Genomic DNA, 18268 nt, shown 5'->3' on the forward strand with positions numbered 1-18268 from the left:
TACTGTGAGAATTAATTCTTAGAGCTGGGGACAAATTTTTCTCATGGGATTTTGTTTCTTTTCTTTCTTTTTGTTGTTAGGTTCCAAGCACTAAACTAAAATCTGTATAAAGGATGCAGAGTGTAAAAAAAAAAATAACTACAACCAAACTAGATTCTTTACATTATCTATTTCAGTGTAATTTTTTTTATATTTGTGGCTCCAAATTAGTTCTAATTGAGCTGACTTGTGATTAAAGGTATTTAGACTATTATCATTCCATTTCTTTTATTTATTATTTTTATATTCTTTTAGGAATGGTGTACCCCTAATTACATAATCCACTGTTCTTTTTTTTTAAATGGTGGTGTGTTGTTTGAGATAATTTTGGTTACTATTTTTTACAGCTCAAGTGACCATTTAGGGGGCTCTAGATTTGACTTTATTTTTTCCTATATTAAATCTAATGGTAGACTAGATAATTAGAACAACAACAAGGAGATATCAGTTAACTCCTTTATTTTGTCAGTAAAGACTTTGTTGTTTAAAACTAGTGAAGCAGTCAAATAGTTTTTTGTTTAAAGTTATTTAAGTAATTACATCTTATTTTCTATTGCTGAGCATTTATTTTGTTTCACTATTCATAAGAGGAAACCAAGAATACTCACGATCATTATAATATTTCAAAATATAAAAAAAAATATATCTTTTACTTGTTTCAGTCATTGGACTTGCAGCCATGGTGGTGCACTCTTTGCAAGGTTTTATCTTTAAAATTGACTCCTAGTACTTATTTTTAAGTCTGGCACTTAGTCTATAGGTCTCTGTGACTGTCAAGTTACAGATATGTAAACAAACCAACACTGAATGTCAAGTGGAGTTGGGACACAAATGCAAATACAATGGCATGCACATGCATATACTATGGGCTTTTTTCAGTTTCTGTCTTCCAAATCCATTCACAAGGTTTTGGTCTGCCTAAGGCTATAGTAGAAGATGACTGCCCAAAGTGCCATGCAGTGGGACTGAACTCAGAACCATGTGGTTGGGAAGCAAGCTTCTTAACCACCCCTATTTCTACATGTTTCAGTTAATTTTGAAAATAAGAATTTTGACAGTAAGCAGAATTAAAAGTGAAAAAATTTGTATTAATATGCACGTAAACAGGAATCATTCCCAATGATTTTCAATCTATTTGCATCTTTTTCTCTTTTTAAGTTCACAGAATTTTGTGTTGCAACATGTTTTACAAAATATTAATATGGTGATGAAGTAATGCAGCAAGCTGGCTGAATTGTTAGCATGCTGGACAAAATGCTTAGCAGCATTTTGTCCATGTTCAGAGTAATTGACTTACCCCTCCCCTAAATTTGCTGGCCTTATGCTAAAATTTGAAACTAATATGATTAAGTGAAAACCGAGAAGTAAATATAAATTCAAAACATTAGTTAGTGTTTTAACTTCCTAAATTATTAAAATTCATAACTTATTTTAAACTGAAGTTCTTACTTGAAATTATAGTAGGTTTTAATATAATATAAGCATTTTAAATCAGCAGGTATTGTGTCACAGAACACAAGTAGGATGTCAAAATACTAATAACCCTTTCAATAAATGATTACCAATTTACACATTTAAAAATATTTTTTTAACATTTCAGAGAGTTCTCGTAGCTTTGTTTTGTCTTTCTCTTCTTTCTTTGTATGTTTTTGGTCTTGAAGTTTCAAAGTACCTTGGTTAATAATAACCGTTTTTGATTCCCAAGTGCTAGTATGTAAGCAAATGAGCTGAGAGCACATTCCAGTTTTCAGTTATTTAATTTCTAATCATCATCATTCAACATCCCTTTTTCCATACTGGCATGTGTTGGATGGTTTGATCAGAACAAATGAGCCAGAGCACTGAATCAGGTTCTATGTCTTTGCATTGAATGCTTTGGCATTATCTTTACAGCTGGATGTCCTTCCTAATGCCAACCACTTTACAGCACCAGTGAAGTCACCAAATACTCACAAGACAAGACCCCTCGACTGAGTACTGTATAGAATGGAGGGATAAGAAACTAATAGAGAGAAAGAAGTTGGTGTCATAACTCCCATATTCCTATTTCTTGAAGGTCAATTGGGTTAATTAACCATTGATTAATCTTGCTAACTGCAATCAGTTAAGCATGAAAATCAGAATTAGTTTCACTATTACCTCAACCTGTTCTTGTGAATGGTTACAATGATGAAATAAAATCTTTCTTGAAAGCAGCAAACCCTATAAACTGTTCTGATGTTAATGAAACCTGTTGGCACTCCGTCGCTTGCGATGTCAAGGGTTCCAGTTGATCCGATCAACGGAGCAGCCTGCTCATGAAATTAACGTGCAAGTGGCTGAGCACTCCACAGACATGTGTACCCATAACATAGTTCTCGGGGATATTCAGTGTGACAAGGCTGACCCTTTGAACTACAGGCACAACAGAAACAGGAAGTAAGAGTAAGAGAAAGTTGTGGTGAAAGAGTACAGCAGGGTTTGCCACCATCCCCTGCCAGAGCCTCGTGGAGCTTTAGGTGTTTTCGCTCAATAAACACAATGCCCGGTCTGGGAATCGAAACCGTGATCCTATGACCGTGAGTCCGCTACCCTAACCACTGGGCCATTGCGCCTCCACATTAATGAAACCTATGTAGCTAGTAAATAGCAAGTTTTCCTTTATGTGCGGAAACCAATTCTGGTTTACCTGATTTCTGAAGAAAATAATAGAAGGGAAAAACATTGAATAAATTAGAACCAGTGTTTTGAAAGAGTTTACATTCATTCATACTCGATGCTGTAAGCAGCTGTGAGTATAATTGTTTTAAATGTACCTTCCTAGTTTCTGTATTTTTTTTTGAGTTTACTTTTTGAAAAAGAGTTATTATATACCATCCTCAGTTTGTGATAGCATATCAGTTTTACATGGATGCTAAAATTGAGTAAATAATAAATACCTTCTAAAATTGTAAACTATTCTAAATTAGGCAGCTTTTGTTTAATATCTTTAAAATCACCTATTTTGATTTTAGCGAAAGAATTGGTATTATCAATAGAAGCTCTGTTTGATGGTTACATAGTAGATTTTGTTCTAAAATAATTCAGAGCACTCAGTGTTAATTCAGATTTCTCCAATTAGATTTTTCATGAAGAGATTTCAAATTGAATGTAAGACAAATAGAGTTACTAATCTTAAAGTCTCTCTGTTAAGTGCTATTTAGACAATTTATTGTCTTTATCCTTATTTAGAAAAACGTTTCAGTCTGAGGTATTCAACTGCCTTGGCAGTTATGAATTTTAATAATTTACGAAATTAGAATTCTAAGTAATGTCTTTAATTCATAGTTTTGTTTCACTTATTGGTTTTTATTGATCTTTTATCTCTTACTTGTTTCAGTCATTGGACTGCAACCATGCTGGGGCATCGCCTTGCTGAACTGCTAAGTTATAAAGAATGTAAATAAACCAACACTGGTTGTCAAACCGATGAGAGACAAACACAAAGGCAAATACACACACACACACACACACACACAACTGGCTGCTTTCAGTTTCCAACTACCAAATCTGCTCGGGGCTTTGATTCCCCACCCCCAAGTTATTGTAGAAGTCACTTGCCTAAGTTGCCATGCAGTAGGACTGAACCTGAAACCATATTTTGTTGCAGTACATGATTTTGTGTTAAAAAGTGAAGTTGGAGCTGCAAGCAGTTTGAAAAGCATTGAAAATAATTCCTGTTTAAGTGTATATTGATACAAATCTTTTAACTCCTAATTAATGTTTAAAAAAAATTCTTTTCACTACTTAAAGTGAAGTAATTTCAATGGAAAAATATTTCAAATTGAGGGTAATTTATGTTGTAAAACTTGTTTCAATACCGTTTTCTTTCCTTGTTACAATGACTATTATATTTTCTGTGTTTCTCATAGGGGGTGGTAGTGGTACTGTGATGATCAAAAAGGTGTTGGACAAATTGCCATGTTTAATAAAATGAGAATGGTTTTAACCCTTTTGATGCCATGTTTGAGACTGACTCTGATATAAACTTCTTCTTTTAAAATGATCTAATGACTGAAACAAGTAAAAGATAAAAGATAATATTTTATTTATTTGTTCATGGAGGCTTGATATTGTCTATTTAAGTATCATATTTAAGACAATACTCTTTTACTTGTTTCAGTCATTTGACTGTGGCCATGCTGGAGCAGCGCCGTTTAGTCAAGCTAATCGACCCCAGGACTTATTCTTTGTAAGCCTAGTACTTATTCTATTGGTCTCTTTAGCCGAACCGCTAAGTTACGGGGATGTAAACACACCAGCATCGGTTGTCAAGCGATGTTGGAGGGACATACATATACATATATACGACAGGCTTCTTTCAGTTTCCGTCTACCAAATCCACTCACAAGGCTTTGGTCGGTCCGAGGCTATAGTAGAAGACACTTGCCCAAGGTGCCACGCAGTGGGACTGAACCCGGAACCATGTGGTTGGTAAGCAAGCTACTTGCCACACAGCCACTCCTACGCCTTAGAATATTTTTTTAACGTTTTGCTTTCACTTTTCCATTTTCAAACAGATCATTACATAAATTTTAATTATTTTTCAGTTTGCTGGTTTACATGAACGAACATGCAACCCAAGATGCATTGGTTATAGGGGTAAATCAGTCAGAAAACCCCTTCAGGGACCAGAAGAGTTGTATTATATTATGAGCTGAATATCAAAATCTAGAGATGCATTTGTGTAAGTATTTTTTAATGTTATACTTTCATCATCATCATTTTACATCTGTTTTTCTATGTTGGTATGAGTGGGATAAAGCTACTCCAGCTTTGTTCTGTTGTGGTCCTTTGTCATTAGCTACACATAACTGTGGAGGCGCAATGGCCCAGTGGTTAGGGCAGCGGACTCGCGGTCATAAGATCGCGGTTTCGATTCCTAGACCGGGCGTTGTGAGTGTTTATTGAGTGAAAACACCTAAAGCTCCACGAAGCTCCGGCAGGGGATGGTGGCGAACCCTGCTGTACTCTTTCACCACAACTTTCTCTCACTCTTACTTCCTGTTTCTGTTGTGCCTGTAATTCAGAGGGTCAGCCTTGTCACACTGTGTCACGCTGAATATCCCTGAGAACTACGTTAAGGGTACACGTGTCTGTGGAGTGCTCAGCCACTTGCACGTTAATTTCACGAGCAGGTTGTTCCGTTAATCGAATCAACTGGAACCCTTGGTGTCGTGAGCGACGGAGTGCCAACAACACATGACTACAAAGAAAACCAATAATTTTTCTTGTGTATGTCATCATTTTTGGTGTTTTTTTTTTTGTACGGTTGAATTATATTATATTTTTTGTGGGGTTGAATTATATTATCTACCTATGGTTTTGTATATTATCATTAATGAAAACATTAGTAAATGTTAAAAAGTGGGTAAAAGAAAATGAATTCCTTAGATCAGTCTCTCTGGCTTGTATGGTTTACCCTTTTACTATGGAAATCAGATGTATCCACTCAAAATTTCATTACTCTTAGCTGTAGAAAGCAGTCTATTTTTTGTCGACGAATGTCATGTTTGAAACTATTTTTTGTTGAAATATCTCAAATTTATTGAGGCAACATGACTTGCAGAAAATATCAATTCTATTTTTTGGTTGATATTCAACATCGTTACTGGAATAACCATGAAATTTATTTACACAGTTAAAGAGTTAAGAGTGTTAAATCTGAAATATAAGGAAACTGTTTATGGTCTATCATTGGCTCCAATTATTTTATTAGAGAACTTTTGGTAGAGTCTGTGTATGGGAGGTGAAGAATTTAATTCTTTGGGATCTTTCCTTTTGTCTGAGACTGACAAATGGAGAAAGATTATTACCTAGGTTGTAAGCATTCTTCAGTAGTATGCTGAGAAAAACTGTAATGTCAGTGATGGTAGTGATAATTATAAATCAGTTTTTGTTTGTTTTCTATTTTCAGAAATGATTTATTTATCTGACTTACCACGACTTGTATATCATCTACCCGTGGCCTCCTGTGTTCAGTCTTCAAATGTTGCATTGCTCTACAGATCTGGTCTACAGAATTCATCCTTTTCCCTACCTAAAACTCCACCCACCCAATTTTTGCCTAGTCAGGGGTTTAGGTTTCACTGCTGTTTTTTTTTTTTATATTTAGTTTATATTTAACAATCATGATATTGCTACACTTGTGTAAACTGCTGTAGAGTGATTAATTTACTGTAAAACATTTTGTCGAAGTCTATTTGAAATTTTCTCAAGTCTCCATTTGGTTTTAAATGTATAATTTTTTTCCATTTTTAGAATGCTATTTTAGACGATTTGTTGTCAGTATTAAAAAAATAACAAACAAAAAAAATTAAAACAAACCCCAATTATTTATTAAAGCAATGTTCATCATACTTTGTTTTTGTTGTTGTTAATCTTACTTTTGTATATTCATGCTTTTATTTTGTTTTGATGTAATAATTAAAATGCAGTTGTGATCATTAGCTTCAGTTTATTATTATTATTGTGAAGGCATGTGGCCTAGTGGTTTGGGTATTGTACTCATGATATCGAAATTATGGGTTTGATTCCTGGACTGAGCACTGCATTGTGTTCTTGAGCAAAACACTTCATTTCACATCGCTCTGTGATCATTTCAACATCTGACATCTGACACACTTGTGCACCTGTTCAGGCAATGTTGGTTTGATGGAGGGAGTGTACAGTGCATACATTGGATCACTATAAACAAACCATTTGTGCAGGTCATTCAGCAATAGCTGAACACACATACATTGTCTTCAACAGGAGTCCATTATTATTATCATTAAATTAGCATGCTGAGCAGAATGCTTAGCAGCATTTTGTCCATCTGGGTGCTCTGAGTTCAAATTTCACCGGGGTTGATTTTGTCTTTCATCCTTTCGAGGTCAATAAATTAAATACAAGTTGAATACTGGGGTTGATGTGATTGACTATCCTCCTCCCCACAAATTCCAGGCCTTGTGCCTATAGTAGAAAGGATTATTATTCTTTTCTACTTTCGGCACAAGGCCCAAAATTTTTGGTGAGGGGACCAGTCGATTGGATCGACCCCATTGTGCAACTGGTACTTATTTTATTGACCCCGAAAGGATGAAAGACAAAGTCGACCTCGGCGGAATTTGAACTCAGAATGTAAAGACAGAAAGGATTATTATTATTATTACCTCTGCCTTAGCGAAGGCGGAGGTATTGTTTTCAGTTGTGTTTGTTCGTTTGTCCGTGGACAAGATATCTCAAGAACTGCGGGATGGATTCCGATGAAACTTTCAGGGATGTTTGGCCTCACGACTGTCATGAACTGATTAGATTTTGGGATCGATCTGGTACCAGATAAGGATTCTGGATTATTTTTCCGTTTTTTTATTTTACTTAATTTATGAGAGCGGTTGGGTTCATTTTTAGTATTCTCGCTTGTGAGAGCAGTCGAGTTTATTTCAGATATTATCATTTTAAAAATCATCTCCAGCTAATTGTTAAGAAGACATTGGTGCTGCCTTGGCAGAGGTTTGTGCTCTTGTTGTTATTATTTTGCTGTTTCAATTTAAATTCAATGTTGTATACTCTCAGATATGGCTGGAAAACTTGCCTCACAATCATGCTGTTTTGAGTTAGGTTTCCCTGTGTGGCAGCTTGGACAAATGTCTTCTATATAGACTCCAGACTGACTAAGGCCTTATAAGTATATTTGGTAGGCAAAAACAGAAAGAAATTTGTCATTTGTGTGTGTGTGTGTGTGTGTCTTTGTTTTGACATTGTGCACTAATTGTGTAGTTTGAAGTCTTCTAATGGAAACTTGTCTGGCTGTTATGCTGTTCATTGGTCAAAGGACTAGGGAAATATCACCTTGCTTTGAAACAGGTGATGGTTGGTAGCAGGAAGGGCATCCAGACGGTAAAACATCTGCATCACTGAATTTCATCTGACCCATGCAAGCATGGAAAAATAGATGTTAAAACAAGGCTGCTGATGACTCCCATTTATATTCGTCTTACTTATCTGTCACATTGCTCTGAATGAATGAACACATCGTAGAATAACGAGCATTCTTTAATTTTATGGGGTACAAAACCATCCCGCAAGTGATTCATGGTAGGAATGGCATCCAACCATAGAAACCAAGCCAAAACTGAAATGTAGGAGTGAAATATGATCCTCAAAACTGTCTTGGAGGAATTTAACTTTGTGGGAATATCTATGATCACAGGTCTGCTGAATCAAAGCTCGCTTAGAGTTAAACTAACAAAAAATAGTAACCATTAACAATAGTCTTGTGTATATTAGTTTTCCTTGCAGTGTTGGTGAAGCAACAGAACCACCTGTCTCTCTATTTCTGTTATTTAATTTTCCTGCGAAGCTCATCTTTTCAAATGAAATGTAAAAGATGGCTGTATATTATACTAGGCTACTGAACCAGTTATCATAAGTCAAACAGGACTTCTGATATCCTGCCCATGCCTGAGATATATTATTCAGTTTTGAATTTTTTTAAGTCTGGAATCTAAATCTGGTGCCATAGTTGAATGAACTTCTCATAAAAAATTTGAAAATGTGCAGCTACAAAACATTTACACTAACAATAGAGGCAAAATTTAGTATTTACAGATAAATACAAGAAAATGTACAGTTGATCAGGAAATGATGTAAAACAGCTTTAATGTTCTTTGGTTATAAGTAGGTATCTATGTGTCATCATCATTATTATTATGTCTATTTTCCCAGGCTTGCATTGACTGGATGGGTTTACTCCAATGCAACATCTTCCTACTTTTTTTTTTTTTTTGTTCCCTGCCACCTGCTTTGTGAGATTTTAACCCTTTAGTATTCAGATTATTTTGTCAAATGCAATGCTTTTTCATTCACATTGTATTTAATTAATCATGCATTATTTTGTTGTTTTGAAATGTTGATGATGAGATTGTATATTTTATTGTGGCGTTGAAGGGTAGTTGTGATAAGCTGGTTTTAGCTGGTTAGAACATAAAACCGATAGCATATCTGGGTTGAATACGACTGGTTTAAATGCTAAATGGTTAACTTCCTAAGGCTACTATTCACTATTTCTACCTATGTCAGCCTAGCTTTTCTTCATCAGCTGCTTTCACTTGGATATATTTGTACTTCTTTATCCAACTGTCTTCATATGCATTACATGTCTGTATCAGTACAGCTCTCTCTCTTGCATTTGATGTGTTATCCCTCTTATAAGCATTTTTTTTTTATCCATTGGTGCTTTATTTGTTATACCCTGTAACATTATGCTTCCAACAAGCACATTCACTTGATTTGTCTCCAGTTTTTTTTCATGTCATCAGTATTCAGTGTCCATGTTTCACTCCTTTGTAACATTGCATTTTGTATACAAACATCATACATTATAACCCTTACTTGAAAAGAGAAAGCCTTTCCTGTCAATAGATGCAACTTTTTCTATCCTCTTTTTACTTTACTTACTATGCACCCACTTCCACTGCCAATTATGTCACCTTCTTAACAAAAGCCATGACTACTTCTGTGGAGTTTTCAGAATATTTGAAGGAATTCTTTTCACATACCCTCACTGCTAATTAATGTGTATTTGCCACATACAAAGGCTTCTTCAACTTGTGTATAATCTCACTGTACTTATTGTGTACCCATTGTTTGCAGTGGATGTGCTATGAAATTTCTACTTACTTTCCTGCATACTGAGTATGGCCTCTTTTTTTTCTTGCCTTGAGGTCCCTCATTTGAAGGCTTTGCTTCAAATTCATTTATGAAACCTAGGTTGTTATTATACAGGAAATCCTGAGGACAGCTGGTTTTTAAAACCTCTGTTACAGCGTGAAGGTTTATAATAAGCAGGAAAGGATTTGTAACCAAGCCTTCATGGAGACCTGATTTCACATTAAATTTCTTGCTGAACTCATTTTCAGCTCTCTTTTTGCTGATGGCATCGTTGTACATGTCCTGCAGTTCTTGCAAGTCATTCATCTGCACCTATTTTTCTTTAAAATTACAAACTATTGTACCTTGTCAAAGGCCTTCTCTAGATCAACAAATGCTTATTTAGCAGTTTACTCTTAGCTAAGAAATTTTAGTTGTCTTACTAAGAAGAGGGAAACAGTAGTAGTTCTGTGTGGTTATATATGTGTGTGTGTATGTATGTATATACGTGTGTGTATGTATATATATGTGTGTATGTATGTATGTGTGCATGTATGTATGTATATGTGTGTGAGTGTGTGTATACAGGGTGTGGCAGAGAGATTACCTCGATTTCAAAGGTTATTAAAAAACAAACATGAAGGTACAAGAAAAAATTTTGTATTTCTCTGAACTACATTAAATGCTCTCCACTCCAGAGTATGGTGGCTACTATCGGAAACAGAAAATAATAATAATAATAATAATAATAATAATAATGGCATTTAATGAACTTCACAGAAATACAAAGTTTTTTCATGCATCTTCATGTGTTTGTTTTTTTTCATTAACCTTTGAAATCAGGGCAACCTTTCTGCCACTCCCTGTATATGCATGCATGTGTGTGTGTGTATGTATAGATATGCCTATGTGTGTGAGTGTATGTGTATGTATATATATATATATATAGAAACGAGAGATGGAAGATACGATAGATACACAACAATAATTCTACTGCTCATAACAATAAATGGATCTAGTCTTTTTCATTCACTAAATGAGCCCCCTTTAATTTTGCTCAGATTGCTTTCAATTTTGGTGTATCGATGCAACTCTGAATTTTGATTACGATCAACCAATTACTTTATCTCGTATATTAAAGAATCTGATGTTATTTGGAATTAAAGTTTGGAAATTTGGGTAATTTTAGCCAATCAACAGACAGCGAGGCATTAACAGCTCGTTACCATGACAACCGCACGTTGTATTGTGTTTCATCCGCATATTGTGTTGATTCTTCGTGTTTTGTTTTAATAAAAATTATATTTATCAATTAGAATTTTATTATAGAAATTTTTCGTCAGTTGTCTTAATATTTTACACATTTTTCATATATAGCAAAAGTTGTTTGCGATGTTTATATAGTTTCTTGCCATTAATGGAATATGTGACTTAGTACACAACCACACAACTACACATCAAGCACAGTTCTGACAAAGCATCGGTCACTCATCGACTCAGTATAATACTGAAATACGCATAAACACATGCAGACAAATATATTAATATAACAAATTAAAAAAGCCCCCCAAAACATACAATCAATGAAGAGACAAAAAAAAAAAGAAACACTAAGATGATACATGTTGATTTTATTAGATATTTATGTTTATTGCGAAACCTGCAATGAAGAGGTCATTTCACAAGGTACAACCTTAAAGTTGACACCACTCTGCTAAACGCAGAAAATTTCTGTCTCGCTATTGACTAAGAATACAGTTTTTTCGATTTTTAAACCTCTGTAACTTTTTCCTCCACAATATCATACCTTCATAGCAATTAGACTGGAAAACTATATTATTATAACCAATTCTCAGATTTTTTAACTGTCTTTTTAAAAAATGCATATTTTGCGAATGAAAAAATTAGATCCTAATAAATTGTCCTAACCCTGTACAACACACTAGAACAAATAATATCTTATTCACTTAGTTTTACATGTTTAGACTTTTATTCTCCATTTGAAGCAATGCATCGTTTTTTTCTTCATCTCTTCCACATCTGCAAATTCCACCGCACCAGCTTTTGTCACCAGTGATGACCTTCGAAAAAAGATCAGGATCAACTTCCAACTGTTCTTTCAGTTCACGACACGTGTTCAGTTGTGACTGCTTTTGATCTTCCTTGAGCAAGCGAAGCAAATTTTGCTGCAACTCTTTGCATTTGCAAATTCCTCGTTCAAAATTCGTTGGCAGGAGCTCCAGGACACACCTGTCATATTAAGTTCGTCAATTGTTCAGTGACGGTCCTCCAAGATCAGTTCATGAAATTTCATGATTTTATTCATTTGGGCGGTTGACGGTCGCCCTGATGGGGTTGGTCCTCATGCGACAAGTAACCATTCCTAAAGCGTGAAAATCACTCGTGAACTTGTTTTGCTCCTAGCAGCGTCCTTGTAAGCTATTTGAAGCATGACAACTATTTCAGCCGCTGTTCCTTCATTTCAACCATCGCAAAAATCGACGAACAGAAGAGAAGCACTACAAAACAAAGACGCGCCACGTGGCAGTATGACCACACTGGACAATGCCGATCGGCAGACTGATGCCTAAGGATCGCATCAAGAGGCTTCTAGTGGTGGAAGCCTGAACTACAAAAGGCTTGTCCTACAGAAAACATTTCTGGTTACTTCGTGTACCCCCTCGTATATATCTATATCTATATATATACGCATATGTGTGTGTGTATGTGTAAATACATGAGAGTTTCTATGAAAATTTTCATTGACTTTTTTTTCCCCCTTTTTCTAAGTACATATTATTTCTTAATTCTTTCTAAATGCATCATTTAGGAAGCCTCCTAAATATGCAATTTAAGAAGCTTTAATGCTTCCTAAATAAGTTATATTAAATACTACTATTGTTTATCATGCAAATAACGCATAAATTAATTGATTCACATGTTTATCTAATCAGTTTAAAGCTGGTAAAGTCAAGAATAAAGAGAATTTTCTGCACAAGGGAGGCAACATATAGTTAGTTAGCTCCCTTCCCTCGAAACTACCATACGAATGCTGAAATATTTTATAGTTGATTGGGCGCGCGTATGTGTGTTTAGAAATTGGGGAATGGGAAAAGGAATGAAGAAATTTGAGAAACGACTGAAGGGAAGAGAGAAACAACTACGCAGAAAGAGGAAGTAACAACAGTGCATTCATTGCTAAAATAGAGGAAGGGGGTAATAAATGGAACATTTTCTGCAACGAAGAAAAATCGGGAGTGTTTGTGTGTGGGTGTATGTGAAAGCAAGAGAGAGAGATAGATAGAGAGAGGGTGTGGTGGGAGAAGATATTTAGACATCCATTGCAACAAAGAGTAGAGATAAAGTGTGTGAAAAACGTAAAGGGAGAGGGTAGAGGTATTCACTTATTAGCTACTAGAAGAAGGACGGACGTAGACACATGCATGTGCGTATATGTTTATAGAGAGAAGACAGATGCTACTAATCCTGAAGAGAAATATTGAGCAGACGACAGATATCACGGATGATCAACATACAAGTGAAGAAACAAATATTATTTTTAGATTGGCGGTTTTCAGTCTTTTTGTTAGTTCCTTCTGAGTCTAACTTCCTCATATAGCCATCCCACAGACCAATTAATCTTTAAAAAATTTTATCTCTTTCAATGTTTATTAATTGCAGCCGTACAATATTAAGGCAGGTTTTGAAATAGCTTATAAAAACATTCTAAGCAGATAAGATTAGCATATAGAATTTTTAAAAGACATAGATGTATAACAGGAGTTTAAGCCAACAGGACTACCAAAGATAAGATGATTAGTACAAGGTGAGCCTACGTTTCGCAGTTATATTTCTGTGGAGCCTTCTCAATAACTGTAATTATAATGTTCCATTATTGTTTTTAAAAATTCTGGTTTAATGTCCGGTATAGTCGGTCTCTAGCGAGTGTTGAGAAAAGAAGAATGCTGGAGTGCGAGCTAGCAACCTTGCCTTCATTATTGATATTGCTACGGAAAAGAGGAGTAGATTCATTAACAAGGTAGCGAGATGGTACATCCGTTGGTGCTTCTATGATGGTGGCGGACAAAAGAAAGCTCGCCCTTTGATCAGATAGATTTTCACTCAATTATATCACGACAGTGGTCAGCATACTGTTCCATAGCGAACAGTCGAAACAGGTACGCTAAAGATGACCATCTACTATGTAGTCAGGCCAGTGTTATTTAGTCAGTCGAAATAAGAGAGTTCTACACTCTGGTCAGAAATAACATCATAATCAAGGGGTTGACATCATCTTGAGTGGGGAGTGGGGCATGCATTTGACTAGACCAATGAGAGCCTTTTTCGAATGGAAGCCAGAAGCGAGGCAGTCTTACAAGACTAGTTGAGGACTATGGAGGAGGACCTAGCAGATGTGTACCTGTCGTGGGAGCAGGCTTATGATAGGGCTTGCGATCGTTCTGGGTGTATGTATGTGTGTGTACGTGCGCGTGTGTAGGATATAAACCTTCGCTAGTTTCTCTCTTCTTTGGTTTATTTTTATTTCTCTGTCTAGTTGTTTGATGCTGAGTTTTATTTCGGTTGTGAGCGGTTTTGGTCAGTTGTATTTGACATTGTCTCTATTTACAAGGAAGCATTTAAGTGGTCATTCGGCCTGAAAGAAATTGCAGCCAAATTGTCCTCATACATTATACCCACCATTTTAAAAACAGCGAAATATACACGAGAGACTAATACAGAATATACATGTCAGAAAAAAAAATGAAAAGAAAAAAACATTAAGTTAAATTATAATTTATTATCTTTTTTTCCCCGAACAATCTCGCAAAAAAAAACATGAAGTAACATTGCTATGACTAACATTAGTCGCCGTGCTAGGCCAGATATACTTGACAGAAGGAATAGTATAATTTTTCTTGAGCACAGCAGCCGTTGTAGACATCTATATCTTCCATTGCTCGTGCACACAAATAACACAGACGGTATACGTCTTCATCCGTTTGACAAAATTGCGGTCGGGGTATTTTGAATTCAATCTTGCGGTTGTGAGGGAGACCTTCAGCCAAATTACATACCAGTACCATTGTTATGGCAGCAAACAATACCAATGTAGATCGCATCTAGAAATAAAACAAATAAATAAGTACTTAGTGTTGCACTTCGAATAACTGAATCTTTAACTATATATTATTTTTTTTATATTCAGTGCATCGAAACTCCCCCTCTCTCTCTCTCTCTCACACACGCACGCACACACACACACGCACACACACCTACGCGCGCGCGCGCAATGAAAGAAGTGTACGACAGCTGAATGAAGAAATAAAAAGAAAATAAAGCGAGAACCGACACGGAAAGCTCCATTTCATCAACCCAAGAGTCATTATGATTTCGAGGATGGAAAAAGTTGGGATCGCTCGTCTTGGAATGTGCCATGATAAACAACAAAGCGAAACAAAGTGAAGTCTTCCAACTGAAAATACAGACCGGAGACGTAATACTGACGCGAAAAACACGGACAAAGATGTACAGAGTATCAACAAAGAGGTTGTCTTTCCACCAGGGAAATTAGAAAAAGACTTTAGTTTAAATACAACCTGAACAGTGAGAAATATTAAATGTTCGCAACACAAAAGAACGATAGGAAGGAGGGACAGAAGTATATATACATACGCAGGAGCGCACACGCACTACTCACCCTATATATACACACATATCGATTTATACATATATGTGTGCCCGTGTGTATGTATGTATGTATGTAAATATATATATATATATATATATATATATGTATATAAATATACATAAAAAAGAAGAGTGAGATAAAGAGATCAATGGCATAAGTAAATTTATATTTTATGTAGAATGTCTTACAGCTGTTTCAGGGAAATTCAATGTATCCCTTCATCGGAGACGGTAATAGTAGAAGATAAGAATTATTACATCTGTATGAGGAGATTTGCAGTAAGAAATGAGAGCTACGCGGAAAAGAAAAAACATAGATACATAGATATATAGATACATACATACATACATAAAAAAATGGTGCCATCAACATCACCTGTGCAGGCGTAGGAGACCGTTTAAAAATGCTATTTGAAACTTTTTCTACTACAATTATATCGACTCACCCAGCCTAATTTCAGAAACTGACTTATTTCTTCAGTAAAAGAGAAATACCTATTGGTCTTATTCAAAACAGATTACAAAGTATGTCTTACATTATGTGGAGTTTCGCTTGTGCGATCATGGTTGATATTGATAACAATAATACTGTAGTGTTATGGGCTGTGATGAGCTGTGTGTTGTTGGTGGAGAGAGGTGAGGCAAACAGAAGTGAAGCCAGACCGGAAGTCGGAGACATGCGGTCGAAGGCCAGCACGTGGGTGAATGAGAAAACAGACAGGTTACGAGAAAGACGTGTTTTGATCAAGAGCGATCGTGTACTCCGCTGCGGTCGACAAGGTAAGGTCCAACGTTTCATTCTGTCCTTTTGCTTCTTGTTGTCTTTTTCCTCCATCACACCACAAATACCATCATCAATACCAAGCCAAGTAGTGCTGGGAAGACCTATAAGTTATTTAAGACGGCATAAGTGTTCTTTTCACGTGAGTTGGTCTTTACATTTTGATAAAAATCTGCTCCGGTGCTATGAAAAGCCCCCGAGATGACCTTTCTATTGGCTGGCTACATGAGATAGCTAGAAAAAAAAATACCGGGACGAAGCTCACCCAATCTTAAACTATTTTAAAGCAAAAAAGCTTATGCACACAGGCTTCTTTCTTTGCAGAAAAATAGCTACCACAGATAGCAATTGTTATTGCAACTCTCTTTATACTAATCAATCTCCTCAAAATGCTAAAAGCTGGACAAAATCTGTTGTAACGGAGATGAAGAAAAATAATGTAAATAAGTCGTCACTGCTACATTAAACTCTCCTATATCTTCACGTGTAACTGATTCGACAGGGGCAGCTGTGGAATATATTCAGAACATTTTGAAACTACTCTTCGTAAAATCTTTTCTAGTTTATCTAAGCTGCCGTCAAGCAAGATTAAAGGAAAAGCTGGTTGCTATGATGTGAAAAGCTAAAGATGAAATTGCAGGAGAGCACATGGAATTATAGGGTTAATAACTGGACTATTAATACCTTCTTATACACTGCTGTTTTAAACTTAAAGAGCATCTAAGAGAAATTTGCACTGGATGTGCTAATGAAATTACAAAAATCTACACTGCCATAGCTGATGGTTAGCCACGATAATAAAATGTGGGGATGATGGCATAGAGTTCACATCTCACCACTTACATTTTATGCAAATAATAATGAGATCATCCTACGTATCGGCAGTGAGCTCCTCAGGAGGAAATCACTTCCTGATAACCTCCCATACAATCCCAAAACAGCTGGACTACCATACATCAAAGAAGACCTAAATGTGAAACGTTCTGCATACAAATAAAAAAAATGACTCCGCATGAATATGTTTCCCGAAGACTTGAAAATGACATAATACCAACATGAAGTGCTGTCTTTCTTGGACTCAACACTAATATATGAGGTATATTCAAAGGTATCCGACTTTATTTTTTCCCGCCAAAACTAATGTCACATGGACAAAATCCTGGTGGGTGGTGACGTCATCCTTTCTATGCATGCATAAAAAATTTCAGGCTTGTAGGTTGCATCAGTCCCCGGCTGTTACGCCTAGAGTACAGACGTGTACTGCGCGTTCATCGGATTTTCGTTTTCACTCAAGATGACCGAACGTATCAAGCAGAAATATTGTATCAAGTTTTGCTAAAAGTTTGGTGATACTCAAGCTCAGACTACCCAGAAGATTCAGCAGGCTTTTGGCGATGATGCCATGAGGAAAACTAAGATCAGGAAGCGGTTCATCTGCTTCAAACATGGTCGCAACTCTGTGGAGAGCGAAGCACCGCTCAAGCAGGCCTTCTACAAACCGAAACAAGGAGCCGATTGAGAAGGTTCGGCGCGAATAGACATGAAAGATAGTAGTGTAACAATCCAGAGAATTGCTCACGAAGTAGGAATAAGCACAAGATCAGCTCATTCTAACGGAGAATTTGTGCATGCGGAGAGTGTTGGCGAAAAAATAAAGCCGGATACTTTTGAACGAGATACTTCCTGATCGAGAACAACATACTACTTGTTCGGTAGGCTCCTTACTATCCTGACTCGACACCGTGTGATTTCTGGCTCTTCCCTGAACTGAAGACCATGATGAAAGGAAAGCGATTTGAGTCGCGAGAGGAAATTATGAGAAATGGGACGGCGGAGCTCCACAACATTCTTGAGAAGGCGTTCCAGGGGTGTTACCGGCTGCGGCAGAATTGCCGGGAGAAGTGTGTGAAGTACCAAGGGGGAGTATTTTGAAGGTGATTAAATGAAATTTGTGAAATACGCAAAATTGTTTTTCTTTTATCTCCAAAGATCGGATACTTTTTGAACGCACCTCGAATCACATCGTACTTCGAAGGTTTTGCAATCCAAGCTTGCACATCAGACTGGTTCTCATACAATATTCTAAGTGACAAAAAAAAAAAAAAAAAA

The 18268-nt window shown here is 36.2% G+C and overlaps 1 long non-coding RNA gene across 1 annotated transcript in view; it reads right to left on the bottom strand.

The window, feature by feature from the left end:
• Positions 1-14468: 14468 nt before the first annotated feature.
• The window catches only part of LOC128247925 (uncharacterized), a 15907-nt gene continuing 12107 nt past the window's right edge, over positions 14469-18268 (bottom strand). Inside the window, exon 2 of the long non-coding RNA XR_008264268.1 lies at positions 14469-14810. This is a non-coding gene — a long non-coding RNA (uncharacterized LOC128247925). The remainder of the gene's footprint in view (positions 14811-18268) is intronic.

The sequence above is a fragment of the Octopus bimaculoides genome, chromosome 5 (assembly GCF_001194135.2).
Source record: "Octopus bimaculoides isolate UCB-OBI-ISO-001 chromosome 5, ASM119413v2, whole genome shotgun sequence".
Taxonomy (NCBI): Eukaryota; Metazoa; Mollusca; class Cephalopoda; order Octopoda; family Octopodidae; genus Octopus; species Octopus bimaculoides.